This window comes from Echinops telfairi, unplaced genomic scaffold (genome assembly GCF_000313985.2).
Source record: "Echinops telfairi isolate 266 unplaced genomic scaffold, ASM31398v2 ScPeMD7_7466;HRSCAF=8504, whole genome shotgun sequence".
Taxonomy (NCBI): Eukaryota; Metazoa; Chordata; class Mammalia; order Afrosoricida; family Tenrecidae; genus Echinops; species Echinops telfairi.
In genome coordinates, this window is record NW_022111366.1 from 135,513 (window position 1) to 151,614 (window position 16,102).

At 49.3% G+C, this 16,102-nt stretch overlaps 4 non-coding genes across 4 annotated transcripts; 3 read left to right on the forward strand and 1 right to left on the reverse strand.

Moving 5' to 3' along the window:
• Positions 1 to 655: 655 nt before the first annotated feature.
• Positions 656 to 854, forward strand: LOC115873170. The gene has a single exon (XR_004048265.1). It is a non-coding gene; the product is annotated as a small nucleolar RNA SNORA73 family (small nucleolar RNA).
• Positions 855 to 1,944: 1,090 nt separating this feature from the next.
• Positions 1,945 to 2,108, forward strand: LOC115873177. Its single transcript, XR_004048272.1, has one exon. It is a non-coding gene; the product is annotated as a U1 spliceosomal RNA (small nuclear RNA).
• A 7,849-nt stretch (positions 2,109 to 9,957) lies between these two features.
• TRNAN-GUU lies at positions 9,958 to 10,031 on the forward strand. Its single transcript has one exon. It is a non-coding gene; the product is annotated as a tRNA-Asn (tRNA).
• A 5,575-nt stretch (positions 10,032 to 15,606) lies between these two features.
• TRNAK-CUU lies at positions 15,607 to 15,679 on the reverse strand. The gene has a single exon. It is a non-coding gene; the product is annotated as a tRNA-Lys (tRNA).
• Positions 15,680 to 16,102: the final 423 nt, after the last annotated feature.

A 16,102-nucleotide genomic window follows, 5' to 3' on the forward strand; every position in this document is an offset into this window, starting at 1 on the left:
ACAAACAAAAAGCATTTCAATGGGAATGAGGAGGAGGGCAGAGTGGAGAGCCAAAGCCCATCAGTTGTCAATTGTACACCCCGTCAGAAGGGCCACAAGGAAGAGAAGAGCCAGTCGGGGTGCAGTATAGCACCGAGGAAACACAACCTTCCTCTAGTTCTTTAATGCTTCCCACCCCCACTACCATGACCCCAATTCTACCTTACATATCCGACTAGACCAGAATATGTATGCTGGTACAGATAAGAGCTTGCACACAGGGAACCCAGAGCAGATAAACCCCTCAGGATCAATAAGAGTTGCAGCAATACTAGGAGGGTAAGGTAAGGGGGGAAGGCAAGGGGGAACGGATCACAATGATCAACACATATGGTCCCCCTCCCAGGGGGATGGACAGCAAGTGGGTGAAATGAGACAAGGTAGGTGTAAGATATGGGAGGGCGGGGGACGGGAAGGAAGAATTCATAAATTCTCAAGGGAACTTGGGGGAGAGAGGGTCAGGAAGGTAGGGAGGGGGGCGGGCAGGAAATGAGGAGCTGATGCCAGAGGCTCAAGTAGAAAGAAAATGCTTTGAAAAAGATGCTAACAATATATGTACAGATGTGTTTGACACAATGGATATATGTATGGATTGTGATAAGAGTTGTAAGAGCCCCTGACGCGGATGCTCCCAGGAGGTCACTCTCCCTGGGCTCTGTCCAGGTGGCACAAAGGAGCACAGGGCTCAGTGCCCTGTGACATGCAGTCCTTTTCCACAACTTTGGAGATGAAGCTGGGCCTGGAGCCTGCGTATTCCTACAGCTCCTCAGAGTCCTGTGGACCATGACAGGAGACAAACCATGCAGGACACAGCCCTCTGATGCACCCCTCTGAGCCTAGGTTCTCTTCCATGATGAGTTAGTTAGATTTGTTGTCTACTCTTTTTTTTGCAGAATGCTCCAAATTTCAGGCTATTGAGGGCAATCTCAAATCTACGACTATATTCATAAGGAGGAAAAGAAAAGAACCCCCTCAGTTGAGCCTTTGTTTTTAAATCCATTTTTGATCGGGTGAGTTGAATACTTCATACAATAAAATTTAAATTCCTCTAAAAAAAAAAAAAGAGTTGTAAGAGCCCCAATTTAAAAAAAGAAAAGAAAGATAAAAAGAAAAAGTTCCATGGTGGCTTTAGGTAAAGTGCTTTCCACAAACCTACTGCTCAGAATTTAAGCTCTAATACACAAGCACTCCGTCAGTCCATCTCGTCCAGGGGTCTCCCTCTTTTTTGCTGACCTGCTTTACCAAGCATGATGTAGTTTTCCAGGGACTGGTCCCTTTTGATAACATGTGAGAAGGACGGGAGCCAAAGTTTTGCCATCCTCACATCTAAAGAGCATTCTACTCATCCTTCCTTCAAAGCAGATTTATTCGTTCGGCTTCCTTTGTAACGCTTAGTCTGTCCTGTTCCAGGCACGGAAGAGCCGTTGTTGCTATAAGGATACAGGGCTACCGCGAAGCGCCAGAGAGAAAGAAGCCCAGCGCTGGAGGGCTGCCCACCTCGTGAGGGCGGGGCGGCTGGGATGCGATGGCAGGTGGGGGAGGGGGGACGCGGAGGTCGCGTCCCTGTGGGCCGCAGGCCCGCTCATTGGCCTGCTGGGAGCAATGGGTGGAGGAACACGCGAAAGGGAGTGGGACGTGGATTGGAGGAAAGAGCGCTTTGAGACCGCCCTACAGGGCGTGCCTTATGTAGATGAGGCAGCGCAGTGGCTGCTGGCTCCGCAGGTGCTGCTAAAACACGTGTTGATTTTCCGGGGTGTGGGAAGGAGTGGAGGGCAGTCGCTCAGGCTGTGTATCAGGAGAGGGAAGAAGGGCTAAGCGGGCTCTGGAAGGAGGGTGTGAGTAAATGTCCGTGTGTGTAAAGTGCAGTGCGCGTGAGGGCGTGCCGGGCGTGTGGCACAGCAACTCATACTTACCTGGCAGGGGAGATACCATGATCACGAAGGTGGTTTTCCCAGGGCGAGGCTTATCCATTGCACTCCGGATGTGCTGACCCCTGCGATTTCCCCAAATGTGGGAAACTCGACTGCATAATTTGTGGTAGTGGGGGACTGCGTTCGCGCTCTCCCCTGATCTTACGGTTTCTAAAAGCAGATTTGTCAGTTCAGTTGGCACTTTTGTCGTAGTCAGGCCTATCGTGTCAGGTTTTGCGAGAGTAGTGTTGGCTTTTGCGGCCGGTGCAGCTGACTGAAAAACATGACATACATACAGCATGTCTGCGTTTTCTTGATTTCAGTCCGTACCGGTACATTGTAACCCAAACGTGTGTACTGTATTCAAGAGATTTTTCTAGGGAGCTGGACGGTCTTGTGCTCTGTTTGTTTGACTAGAGTGCCTCCTGCCGTTGGGCAGCTAGTTTTTAGTTTCAAACATAACGTGATCTTTGCCGTGTCTGAGTCGGTTTTTTCCATGTCTGAGTCCGCTGTTGCGGCTACGGAGGGTTTCCTTCCTTTTTCTTGTTAACCCTAGACTGAATTTTAGGCTGGGGTTCCACTAGTAAGTTGGCGAGTAATTGCCAAGATTTCTTTTCAAAATCTGTGGCCATGGTGCAAGTAATTCTGGAGCTGGCTCAGGAGAAGGATCTTTGTTAGTTTCAAAGATCAAGTGCCCTAGTTGAAACACGTTAGAGTTATGGCATCGTGCTTGACAAAGTGTGAAAAAGCAGGAGGCCCTCAATGAGATGGATTGACACAGTTGGCTCATGGCCAGTTGTGAGGATGGATGGCACAGGACGGGGGAGAGTGCTTTGCTCTGTTGTGCGTAGGTTCGTTATGGGCTGGACAAGTTGGTGTCCCATTCTTTGGGGTTGTGCTGTTTCACGAATGTTAGTGTTTCTTGTGGTAGTTGTGGGTGGGCAAGATCTGTGTTTCCCAACCCTGATCTTATGATTTCAGAGTAGATATTTGCGACTCTTTCCAATAGCATGTGCATTTCATTATATCTGTTATTTAACAGGTTTTTCAACCAAGTTTTTTTTTTATGTTGAGTTAGTTGTTTTGTGGCTTGTTTAAATAAAATTTACTTACCAGTGCTGTTGTGTGAGAACACTACTTTGCTTGAAACATGTTAAAGTTTATATCATTTTTAGATGAAACTGTCAGGGAGCGTTCATCCGTTCCAAACCTTAATGTACAAAGGATACTTTGTCAGTTGTAGTTACTCTAAGTTACCGGCGTGAGGCTGCAGAGAAAATTCAGCAATATGTGTGAACTGTGACAGTTTTTCATAATCTGCCCTTCTGCCATTCCCTGCTCTTTCCAGAATGTAAAGGATTATCATAGCAAGTTTTAGCCTGTATTCAAAGTATTCAGAAACACAAGTTCTGGTAAATGTATTTTCAGTGTAGGTAAATAGTCCCTTACATATTAAGCATCTTAAAGTGTGTATACACTTCCTCTCTTCTCACTCCTTTTCTTTGAACTGTATATTTAACTTTCTAATACAAATATAGCAAAAACATGGTTTTCAAATACCATGAAATAGCCCTTCCCACCCAAAACAGAAAATATATCTTTGAGAATATTTTTGTTTTGCTTTTTCCCCTTTTGGTACCAGGCACTTTAAAACTGAGATTTTAAAAAATGTTAATTAGGAAATATGTTAATTGGTAGGGAGATACAAGAAAAATGCTGGTTAATATATACACAAATAGTTCTACCTCTCTTGGGGCTGCTTGTAAGCTAGCTTGCTGTCAACCTGGCACCTGTGTTGTGAAGCGGGGGAGCTGAGAAGCTGATGCTGACCTTGGCTAAAGGAGGCAAGCCCGAAGTGTGAGAAAGTAAATGTGATTGATTGTTAAAGCCACCCACTTGTATTTCTTTATAGCAAGCCTCAATAATTCAGACAGGGTCCCTGCATTCTATAATACTCTTCTTCCTCTTAGTTGTGTGATAGCAAGTCCCACCCATGTGTCAGGCAGAAGCGGGAGTTAACAGGGCAGGCAAGTAAAGAGATGCCCGGAGCTGATGAAAATACTTCAAGGACACTGGGAGAGGCCAGGCCTCCCCACCCACTGCCCAGGTGCAGAAGGATAACTGTTACAGAACTTTGAACACTGTTGCCTAGCCCCAGATCTGCAGACAACAAAGTTGCAGTGGAAAATTCCACCCAGGTCATAAAACTCCTCACCTCCCTTCTGGGCTGGGAGACTTCTTTGGCCCCCGATTAGGGACCTGTGAGCCTCGCCCAGGAGCTCAGAAACAAACCTTTGAAATGGTGTTCTGCCTTTGCTTGCTTTCTTTCCGTTGCCAAATTTACCTTACACCAAGCCCACCTAATTGTCCTCCAGGCTCCTGTGTTTGTGTTTCCCAGGTCACTGTCTCCTAAAATTGTAGCCGGCAGGTCAAGTCCATTGCCTTAACCACTTGGCCACGACTACTCAGTAGAGTAAGGCTGGTTTCCCCCTTAATAAACCAAAAATCAATGCTCATGGAAGCAGCAGCCACGAGAGAAAAGACACATTGCATTAGGGAAGTCTGCTGTACAAGACTTCTTTGGGAGGGTTAGGGCTAGGGTTGAAAAAAGAGAGAGAGAGACTTCTTTGGGGTGTTGAAAAGCAGAGATGTTACTAGGGTGTGCCTGACCCAAGCCATGGTATTTTCTGTTACCTCCTATTCTTGTGAAAGTTGAGCCCTGAATAAGTAGACTGAAGAAGAGCTGCGCTTGAATTGTGATACTGGAGGAGAATATTGATAGGACCATGGACTGCTAAAAGGCAAGACGGGTCTATGTTGGAAGAAGTATGGCCAGAGTGCCCCTTCGAGGCAAGGGTGACAAGACTTTGTCTTAGGTACTTTGGACATGTTCCCTGAAAAAGGACATCGGGCTCGGTAAAGCGGAGGGACAGAGAAGAAGAGGGCCCTCCCCATGGCTGCAGCGATGAGCTCAAGCATAGGAGCAATTGTGAGGATGATGAAGTGTTTCGTTCTATTGTACGTAAAGTTGAGATGGGTAGGAGCCAACACGATGGCATCTCACAACAACAAACCAAAACTCACTACCATCGAATCATTGCTGACTCATAACGACCCTATAGCACAAGACCCTGTAGAACTGCCCCTGTGGGCTGCCGAGTTTGGAATTCTCTATGGGATAGCAAGCCCAGTCTTTCTTCTTGTTCCCCTTTAATGGTGAGCATTAATCCGATCAGTCAGTAAAATAAACCCACCTTTTATCGATTGAGTCCCAGTCAGGAAGTGCAGAAAGTGGCCAGGTGGCAGTGTACCATTATGATATCTCCTGGTCTCATTCTTCTTTTGGGAACTAAGATACTTAAATCAGGAAAGGTCAGAGTTCAATGGGGTAAGAAGCAAACGGGTTACTAATGTATCACTAACGGTAATAGAATAGCCACTCCATTGATTTGTGAACCTGAGAGGAACATCACCATAGACCCGGTCCTGATCTTGAGCATATACTACATCCTGTGGGATATTCCCAAGATCCTCACGGTTTTGTCACCCACTGGCACTGAAACAGAATCTTCAAAAGTGTCATTCCATCACTCTAGTCCCTTCAGGGTAAAACCACGAGTTTAGTGAAACTCAAATTAATTCTTGATCAGAAGCAGTGCTGTGCGCATTCCATAATGTGAGAGAAAGCGTTCTGTAAGCCGCACACAGAGCGTTGTTCAGACAGCTTTTGCAGGGTCGGTGCACGTATGGAGGAGAATCTATATCAAGAGCGTCTATTCCAGTGAGGACAAGCAGGATCTTCCCACTGCTCAGCCATCAGGAGTTCAGAGCTCTCCGTTGTGAGCTGTTTGGGCACCTGAAGGGGCTGTGGCCCAATTCCTCTTGCTGAATGGGTGTCACAAATATATGCGTAATTTGAATCACTGCTGGTAGGCCACAAGGTTGAGCCAATTGGGGCAGACTGAGAGTTTCCATGTGGTTCCTTTTTATGATTTTCGTGGCTAAGCATTGTGAGATTCCTCCGGTGGGAAAGACCTCAGTCCTTGGCTTCGCTGGAGAAAGAATTCACACCAAAGCCTGGTTTGTGATCGAGTGAGTTTTTATGAAGGACAGAAGAAGTTTCAGCTTTCCACAGGCACCCTCAGGGCACTTCACACCCACATGTGCCAACCTGAGGCCAGAGAACCTCAGGCAGCAGAACCTGGAGCAGCTGGAAAATAGGGCGGTGGGTTCCCGCTTCTGCTTCTGGCTTTTCCAGGGCCCTCTGCTGGGAGGCATGGCCCACGGTACTGGTTGACCCCATTGGCTGAGTTAATCTCATCTGGCCTAGGTTGGGGCCCTCCCAAGTGTACTGGCTTCCTGTCTCAAAGGCCTGAATTTGTGCATGCCCTCTAGCCTTTATCTAAGGTAAGGTGACAGTCCCGCTTTTTAACATTTTTTCCCCCTCGCGTCCTGTGGCGTTTTTTTAAAAGTCCCGATTTTTGGAAAGAATGCATGGCTGCCATGTGCTCTTTTGCCAGGATATGAGTTTTATCAATGGTGTCCCGCGTTACCAATGTTAAAATCTGGTCACCTTTATCTAAGGCTCCCAACTTCTTGTAAGAGGGAAGGGAGGCCTTAGCATGCAGAGGGACAAGTTCCTACTTCTAGCCACCTAACAGCATCTCTGAGGGTGGCTCAATGCTTTTGACTCTTCTAAGGGAACCCTAGTGGTCAGCAGTTTGAAACCACCAGCTGTTTCTCGGGAGAAAGACATCAGGCATTCTACTCCCCAAAAGTTACAGTGTCAAAAACCCACAGGGGCAGTTCTACCTTGTCCTCTAGGGACACTGTGAGTCATAATCGACTTTATGGCAGTGAGTTTAAGACTCTCCTAGGACCACAAGAGAGGGCAAATACCAGTGCTGTTAGAAAGATCTAGAAGATGATACAATTCCCAGAATCAGGGCCTTGGGGGGCCAAGATAGGGAGAAGAGCCCTAGGGAGACACACTGCCATCACTAGCATTAATGGACATTGAGAGGTCAACACTGAGACACTGAACGAGATATATATGATTGAGACAAAGAACTTGAGGGTAAGAGCCGCTTTATTAGGGTAGGGAAAGAGCTCCCAGGAGGCAAGGGAGAGCAGAGAGAGGGACAGGAGCTTCTTGAGCTCCAGGGCGGGTTCTGAGACCCAACGAGTTAGGTTAGGGGAATCGCAGCTTGTCGGTGAGGCGGTGGGAGATATACGGGGCTCCAGCTAGGGAGGTAGACGTTGACAACAAGAAGGGAGATATTTTGCTTGCAGCTGCAGGACCTTGAGTCAGGATGCGATCCGTGGGAAGTGCCTTTGTTGTTTGCCCACCTACTCCCTGGAGTGCTGGGACAGGGGCTGCCCAACCTCGGTCTGGAGAGATCAGCTCCTTGGAAGGCTGGGGCAGAAGATGAGACTTCAGTAGGTCATTTATCCTCCTGAGAGGCTGGAAATGGGGGCCCTGACATTCTCTCCTCCTCAAGAGCTGGAGAGGAGATTCGGCCTGCCTAGTCCAGCCGCGGCCCAAACAGACATTGGCCCCTGGAATGAGACTGAGAAGCAATGCCCAGAATGCCTGACTCCCTGAGAACTGGTCAGTCTGCCTGCCAGAACCGATAAACTACATCCTGGGCCATAAACCTTGCTGCTGCAGCTCGGACCTCCCTCTCCCCACTTTCCTTCAAAAGTCCCAAGCCCCAGGTAAAGCCCACGATTCCCCTGGGCTACTTGACAGACCATGGGGCTTTGCCCGGGAGCTCCCCAACTAATAAAGCTATTTCCGTTTCTGCTCTCCCTCTGTCCTGTCAGTTATCTCTGTCCGTCTCCCTGTGCCTCAGTTTACCTCTCACTCGTCCTGTGCCCCAGTTCGTCTGTACAGACATCGCCCCAATTTTGTCTCTCTTCCCTCTAAAATCTCCCTCTCCTCCTCTTCTCCAGCCTCCTCTAGGCGGAGCTGGGGGCCTGTTCCCATTCGGCCTTCTGTCCCAGACAAGTTAACTTCCTTCTGGGAGAACTCCCTGTGGGGCCCTGTTGAAACCTGTGCGTTGTTCTGGGAGTGACGGCTTTTCATGTGTAAGACAAGAGCACTTAGAACGATATATTGGAGGCTGTCACATCTGTGTGAGGCTTCCACAATCGGATTGGAGAGAGAATGAAAGCACCAACCCCCCAAGTTTAGGAAGCGCCATCAATCCGAGACGACCCCCGAACCTGGATAGTCCAGCACAAGAAATCCACAGGGACAGTCAGTAGGTCCCAGGGACATTGAAACTATCAGACCAAACAAAAGCAGCAGAGTTCCCCGAGGAAAGACCACGCGTCCCTCGGGGCCCACGCGGGAACCGCATGGTCCCCGGAGCAGCCACGCTCCAAAACCTCACTGCGATGGAGTGGCTGTGACGCAGAGCGACTGGCACTGGCCCTGTGGGTTTCCGATCCACGTAAAACGCCTGGATCTGGTTGCTGGGCCGTTCTCAAGTCGTGCCCAACCCAGACAGGGTAACAAAGCCCTGGCAGGGAGGTCAGGGGTTTAATACATTTCCTCCCCTGGGCTGGTCTGTACTCCACTTGGTCCAGGCGCTGGGTTCTGCCTTCCGAGCATCAACTGTAGGGCATCGGACCGCCGCGAGGCGTCGGACTGCGGGGGAGACTCCACCTGCCCCGGCCTTTGAGAACGCCCCACTTGTGCTCTTTTCCTTCAGTTGGAACCCCACGACTCGTGGGAAAGAAAGGACGTCCAGGATCAAAGCGTCCTTCCAGTTCCACCACACGAGGTCCCACCGAGACGTAGCTGTTGGGTCAGGTCCGAACGAGGGGGCCCCCGTTTGGACTAAGCTGAAGCAGGTCTGGGCCCTGCACGTCCCAGAGGTCAGCAGCAGTCGGCGCCAGAGAAGATAACCGGTGAAACCTGATGTTCCGGTTCAAAGAAAGCCTCCAGGAGTCGACAAGCAATTCTCCCAGTTTCCAAACCCCATATGCTGATTGCCATACATTCCTCACCACACCTTTAAAAACCCTCGCCCCCAGCTGCTGAGCACGACTTCCCTGACCGGTTGGCCTGGGTCACGGAACCTCGTCCGGGAGCTCCCCTAACCCCTAACAAAGCTCTTTCTGCTTCTGCTCTCCCTTGTCCCGTCAGTTATGTCCGTCTTCCTCCCTGTCCCTCAGTTCCGCCTTTACAGTAGCACGGGTCCACCCTTAGCCTGCATTTTCCTAACCTACCACGACCATTGGGGCTCTTTTTCTCCCGCTCTGTAGGCACCTGAGCCTTCGCGCGCCCCCGCGTGCCCCTGCGGCCTCTCCTCCAGCGCACCGCCAAGCCAGCGCCGCGGGAACCCGCCAGTTAACAAACACGCCATCCGCTAAGTTTCCATCCCGCCAAAGCCAAACCACAAAGAGAAAGCAGATTTGCAGGTGGCCCGCAGAGGGCCCCCAAACTGCCGAGACTTCTCCGTCCTAAATCGAATTAAAGTTGCAGTTGTTATACTTTATCCTACTCCCCCCCCGCCCCCTTAATAGCGTTTCTTGAGCTAGAACTCACATATCACACACATCCCCAGTGCAGTAGTATTTTCAAAGGGTCGTATAGATCCTACACTTCCTGCGCGTTGCTCGCGGGCCGCCCGGTAGGAAGCGTGCTGGGGGGCTCCTCCTCGGCACCGCCCGGTTGCCCCTGACAACCGTGCTGGGCAGTGGCGACCGGCAGTCACTTTCGGCTACCTTTTTGCAGACAAGGTCCTGGCGCGGAGCCGGTGGCCAGCCGGAGCCTTTTCCCGCTTGCGGCCGTTCCCCTGCCCGCTGCTCCGCCGGCCGTCGGTGGACTCGCTGAGGCGCCCTCGCTGCGCGGCCAGCGCCCGGGAGTGCCTGCCGGGACCCAGCACGTGGAGAGCGCGGGGCTGGGAGAGGCGGGAGGCAGCGACGGTGCCCGGAGCCCGGGGTTAAAGGGCTCATGTCTGACATCAGAACATGAGTTTGCAAAGGATTTAGCCGTGTCTCTGTGGCGCAATCGGTTAGCGCGTTCGGCTGTTAACCGAAAGGTTGGTGGTTCAAGCCCACCCAGGGACGCTGCATTTTACTTTAAACGCTAGCTGGCTGCTTAAAAGCAATTTGAGATTTAGCGACTTTTATCCCCAGAGTCCTCCTGTGCCTCAATTAAACACCAAAATAGCCAGTGCAAAGATTTGTCTCGTTAGTGGAACCAAAAGAAAGGCTTTAAAAAATCATTTTATTGGGAGCTCAGACAACTCTCATCACAATCCACACATGCATCCATTGTATCAAGCACATTTGTACCTTTTTTTTTTCCTTCATCATTCTCAAAACATTTGCTTGCTACTTGAGCCCTTGGCATCAGCTCCTCATTTTTTCCCTCCCTCCCCGATCCCTCCCCGTCCTCCATGAACCCTTGATAATTTATAAATTATTTTGTCATATCTTACACTGTCCTAGGTCTCCTTTCACCCGCTTTTCTGTTGTCCATCCCCCGGGGAGGAGGTGATATGTAGATCCTTGTCATCATCGGTTCCCCCTTTCTACCCCACCTTCCCTCCACACTCCCGAAAAGAAAGGATTTTTTTCCCTGTACCAAAAGATGTTATTTTTCAACAACGCCCACATCCGAGTTGTCTTATTCCAGAGCCACCGCACAGGCTGGCGGTCTCGCTACTCGGCTGGCATCTTCCACTGCGCCGGCATGGGACACTAACAAGACAGGGGACTAGAAGCCCACTCTCGCCGCTGGGGCAGCCGCAAACTCAGAGCAAATCTCGGTACTGCTACGGTGTGACTTTGATTGATCTGGATTCTTCATTTATAAACAGGGGCCACTAGGATACTTTCCTCATAGGCTAAATTAATTTTAATGCGATGGGCACAGAAAGCATATGGTAAATACTTACTGAACGTTAGCTATTAAAATGACCAATGTCATTATCTGTCCAGTCCGTTTAGACAACTGCTATCCGTTCATAGCACAGGCAGACAGACCAATTGATGGACAGGACATAAATTCTCTTTATCGCTTGTGTAAGTATTTCTCTGAAATAGATTATTGGGCTTCACTGATTAAAATATTTGTGCATTTCTCATTTTATGAGAATGTCTACCCAATTGTCCTCCAAAGAGGTGGGGCCCAGTCATACTGTGACCTGCTGAGAAATACTCTTTTTCTAGGATCTGGCTAGAATTTTGCACCATCTTTTTTGGTGACTTGGAAGAAAGATGGGGCTTTCTCCTCCTGTAAAGAGTTACAGTCTCGAAAGTGCACAGAAGCAGTTCCGCCCTGTCCTATAGGAACGCCAGGAGTCAGAATTGACTCCATGACAGTGAGGTTGTTTTGTGTGTGACTGTATTTCCATTTTAAACTGAATCCACTTTAGCCAGTGTGGCAGTTACAGAATCTCCTGTCAACTTGAGTGAAGGGGTGGAGTCTAGCCTGTCAATCAGGTTTTAGCCAATGAGGCCTCTGTGTGGGCATGGCCCTCTGACTATTCTGGGAACTCCTGTCTTCCTCCCTGGAGGCGGGACACACACCCTAACTGCAAGACATTCCTGTTGACAAGGCACATGGAGGTTCGCTGATGCAGCCAGAGCCCCGGAACTGGAGGAGTCACATGGAGACTGCTATGCAGAAACGAGAACTGGTGGGGTGGGCAAGTGGAACACTGTGAAGGAAAATGCTAGCTACCCACCAATAATCGCGGGTTCGATAGGCACAATTGTACGGTCGAGATATACAAATTTTATAATACAGTCATTGAGAGCATGAGAGATAGAGGAGAGATTGAAATAATGGAGTCAGACACATTCTATGGTAGCATGCTCGCCTCAGCTCCACTTGGTGGTCCACGGAGAGAGGGGGAGGGAAAGGAGGACAAGGGGAAAGGGAACAGGGGAGCAAGGACCGAGGGAGAGAGGATGGGGGAGTGGAGAGAGGCCAAGAGGGATCTTTATTGCTAACCCAGGCCTATATACCTTTGGGAGGTGTGCAAGCCCCCTAATTACAGGTAAAGACATATGTCACAGGAAGGGGGTGCACTATACGTTAAACAGCAATGAGAGGGGGACAATCTAGGAATATACAAGCAATAGGAAGAGGAGGGATTGGGGGTATACATGTGACAAGAGGGGCGGATCCTAGATTCAGGATGGCAGCCTAACTTTGGATGTCACTGAACCGGGTTTGACCTGTTCTCTGGCCCATGATAGAAACCATTATCAGTAGGGTGTAAACCTCACCTATAGGAACTAAGCTAAGGACTACAAGCCTTTAGGGAGAGGTAGCCCATTGTCCTTAACAGCAGGGAGCAGGACTACCTGTGGTGGGATCAGACTGTTGTCTGGCCACTGACTGCCTTCAGGGAGGTAACTTGACAGTCATTTACCATTAACTGCAAGCAGTGTCCTAAGTCTAACATAATATTTGGGGGAGACAGAGCAGTACCCTGACGACAGTGCGCAACAACTCCTGATGCGGCCTGCGAAACCTGGACACAGATGGAGGCAGCTCCAGATACGATTGTTGCTACGGTCCTGCCTTGCCAAACAGCCAAACCAACCACAATGGAAAATTCCCCAAACTGTCCTTACCTCCCACCAGTTCTATAAAATCCTTCCTCTCCCTCCCTGGCAGTGCAACTTCTCTGGCCCCAACTAGGGACCCGACCCATGAACCTCGCCCTGCAGCTCTGAAATAAACCTTTAAAACTATTTTCTGCCTTTCCCTTCTTTCTCTCTTTCCGTCACCAAAACTACCTTACAGAGAACCCTGCCAGCACTAAGATGCTTCCAGTGCCACTGGATCCACAAGACTTTCCACCTACTGGCCTATGATCTTCCTACATTTGGCATCATTACATGTGTTGCATGAGTGTGAAGAGGAATTTATAGACTGGTATCAGACATATGGGCTAATATCGGGGTTATGGACTTGATCTGGACTGGGCTGAGATGTTTTCTTAACATGCAATTACTCTTTGATACAAAGCTCTTTCTTGTACACATATGAGTGTCTATGAATTTGCTTCTCTAGTCAGCCAGGACTAACACATCCAGTAATCTCAACTTAGAGGGCCCAGTAAACTCCCTCAGTCCTCGGCCAGTAAGGCCTCAGAGATCCTCAGGGACTGTGCCATAGAGTGACCTTGGAGCCGATGACATATCTAGTCAGCTCTTTAGTAGAAAAATAAATCTACCTATCGTTCTTCAAAAGTAACTGCAGTGGACATGTCATAGTGTTGTACGCAGAGAGAGTCCCTTACAAAAGTCAAGTGACAGCACACTAGAAAAAACTTGGAACGCCTTCCTAAGCCTGATATAAAAGTCAGAAGCCTTAAGAGAAAGGATTGATACGTTTAACTCTGTAAGAATTTGTCTGGCTTTAAGACTATCATAAACAACGTTGTCAGAAACACACAGCAGCAAGGAAGGCCAAGGCCTGGATGATCCCATTGGTGACAGATAAACAGTCCCCATGAGAGTCCGCCCATGTATGACTTCCGTAGACAACAAAAGGATGAGTAAGCAAAGGTGCCTGCCTTCTCACCTCACAGACCAAAGGGAGACACAGAAACAAAAGGAACCCGATGGAACAACTATATATATGTATTTGCTGAGCAGCCAATTCAAAATAACAGCTAAGCAGTTTTACGGTCTGCAGCCAGACACTCTGCACCCCCACCCCCCAGTGGGGAAGAAAGCATAAAACGACCGACCGAGTTCATCAGCACCTGGAAGGTAATGTGAAACTGCCCCATGACTGCCTCCCAGACAGTGGGAGATGGTCCATCTGTCTTCATAAGCCACATGGGTGTGGGAAAAGAACACTGAGGAAATATGACCAGGCCTATATTCCCTAACTTAAAACAGAGGGAATCTGGAAAGCTAATCAGAGATAAAGTCAAGCGCATTATCCTGCTTTAAATGTCATCCCCACAGATTCTCCCCTAACTGCTATGCTGCCTTATGGTTGATTCTGTCTCCCTGTAGTAGCCGACATTCTTTGATTATCTCCTCCCAGGACAGCATCCATCCCCCCTCATTGTCTTCCCTCAATGCAGGGATTGGGCTTCCTCATCTGTGAGCTCAGGAGCTTTACTGTGATTACCACCCACCTTATTTATGTATGTAACTCCTGAATATGCATGACTAATGGCTACCTATGAAAGCCCCTGAACATTAAAGACGCCCTCCCTCTCCTCCTTCTCTCTCCTCCCCCCACCTCCACGAGGACCAACAAGGGGGGCTGAGGTGAGCTTGCTCCTATGAAATGTGTCGGACTCCTTATTTTCCTCTCTCTCCTACTGTCTGTGACTTTACTGATCTTTCGCTATTAGCACGGTACTGTGCCTATGGACCCTGATATTGTCAGAGGCTGGCTACCCTGACAACGGCAGTTCTTCCTTTCTTTTACTCTGCCCCCCCCCCCCCTTTCTTCTTCATAACAGTTGTCTACATGTCTCCATCTTGTTTGGGGGAATCACTTTTTATGTTTGAGGATAGATCATTTCCCACTGAAATGCTTTGACGAATGCTAGGGAGAATGACGGCACAACTTGAAGAATGAGATCAATGTTAATTCGTTGTACATGTAGAAACAGCTGAGTTGGCATCTGCTTCCTTATGTGTATTTTTACCACACACACGATCTCAATCTATCAACCGCCTGCCTGTCTGCCCCTTCATCCCCAACCCATGTGCTGAAACGCGTTAGGTGCCTTTGAGCTGGTTGTGACTCATAGAGTCCCCGCGAAAAACAAAACAAAGCCTGGCTGGGTGCTGAACCGTCCTCAGAACTGTGGTGTTGTTTGAGCCCGTTGGTGCAATCACTGTGTCAATCCATCTCGTCCAGGGCCTTCCTTTTTTGTGCTGCCCTTCCACTTTACCTCGCACGTGTCCTTGGACAGGGAGTGGTCTCTCCAGCCAACATGTGCAAAGTACCTGAGAGGAAGTCTGGCCATCCTTGCCTCTAAGGAGCATTCTGGCTGTACTTCTTCCAAGACAGGTCTGTTCGTTCTTTGGGCCGTCCACGGCACTTTCAAGATTCCTTGCCAGCACCGTAATTCAAATGCACCCATTCCTCTTCCGTCTTTCTTTCAATGTCCAACTTTCACAAGCAGATGGGCGATTGAAAATACCTTGGCTGGAAAAAAAGAGAGAAAATACCATGGCTGTTGGGTCAGGCGCACCTTAGGTCCTTAGGGGCCATCTTTAAATATATATGCATACCAAAATACACACATGTAGTGTATACATATTTATGCTGAAATATACATGTATAGTTTCCCATAGATGTGAGAAGGAATGTGCTTCCATCTGATCACGTCCAAAGGAAGGCGTCTTTTAGGACAGTCTATGAGGAGGAGGTGGGGAGCCTGGAGCTTCTGGGACTTCGCCCTCTGAACTCCCCTGCGCCTCCACTCATCTCTGCCTTCTGAGGGAGTGGCTCTGTTGGGTAGGCCGGAGATGAGGAACCCCTTGTCTCACAGATAAGAGATCCTGGAATCTCCAGGCCAATTTTTCTGTTTGCTGGAACAGTGAGCCAAAGTTTAGATAGCTGCGACGGCAATACTAATTTGGAAACTACTAAGTTACTTAATGGCTTAATAGAAGACTTCAGTTAAAAAACAAAACAAAAAGGCTGCGCCCAACGTGGGGCTCGAACCCACGACCCTGAGATTAAGAGTCTCATGCTCTACCGACTGAGCTAGCCGGGCACTGGGACTCAGGGCTTTCCTACACTATTATCATTTTTCAGAAAAAGACGGAGTGCATTGTGATAGGAGTTGCATTGAGCTCCTAATAAAATGATTTTTTTTTTAAAAAGTGAGTCAATCTAATTATACTGGGTGAAAGTCATTTCCGGGTCTCGGACTTTAACGAAGGCGGCCTTTTGCTTTTTCTCTCGGAAAACACCCGGGGCTCGAGAACCCGACCAGGGGCAGGCGGACTCCGCGCACGTGGGAATCGAGTCCTCCTCCCACTGCCATCGAGCCACTTGGACTCATCCTGAAACCCCATTGGTCGCAAACGTCGTCGGAGCGCGGGGTCTGCGCGCCCCGGGCCGCGGACAGGCCTGCCGAGCGTGCGGGCGCCGCCGCCGCCCCCGCCGAGCGGAAGTCGCGGCCCAGACCCGCGAG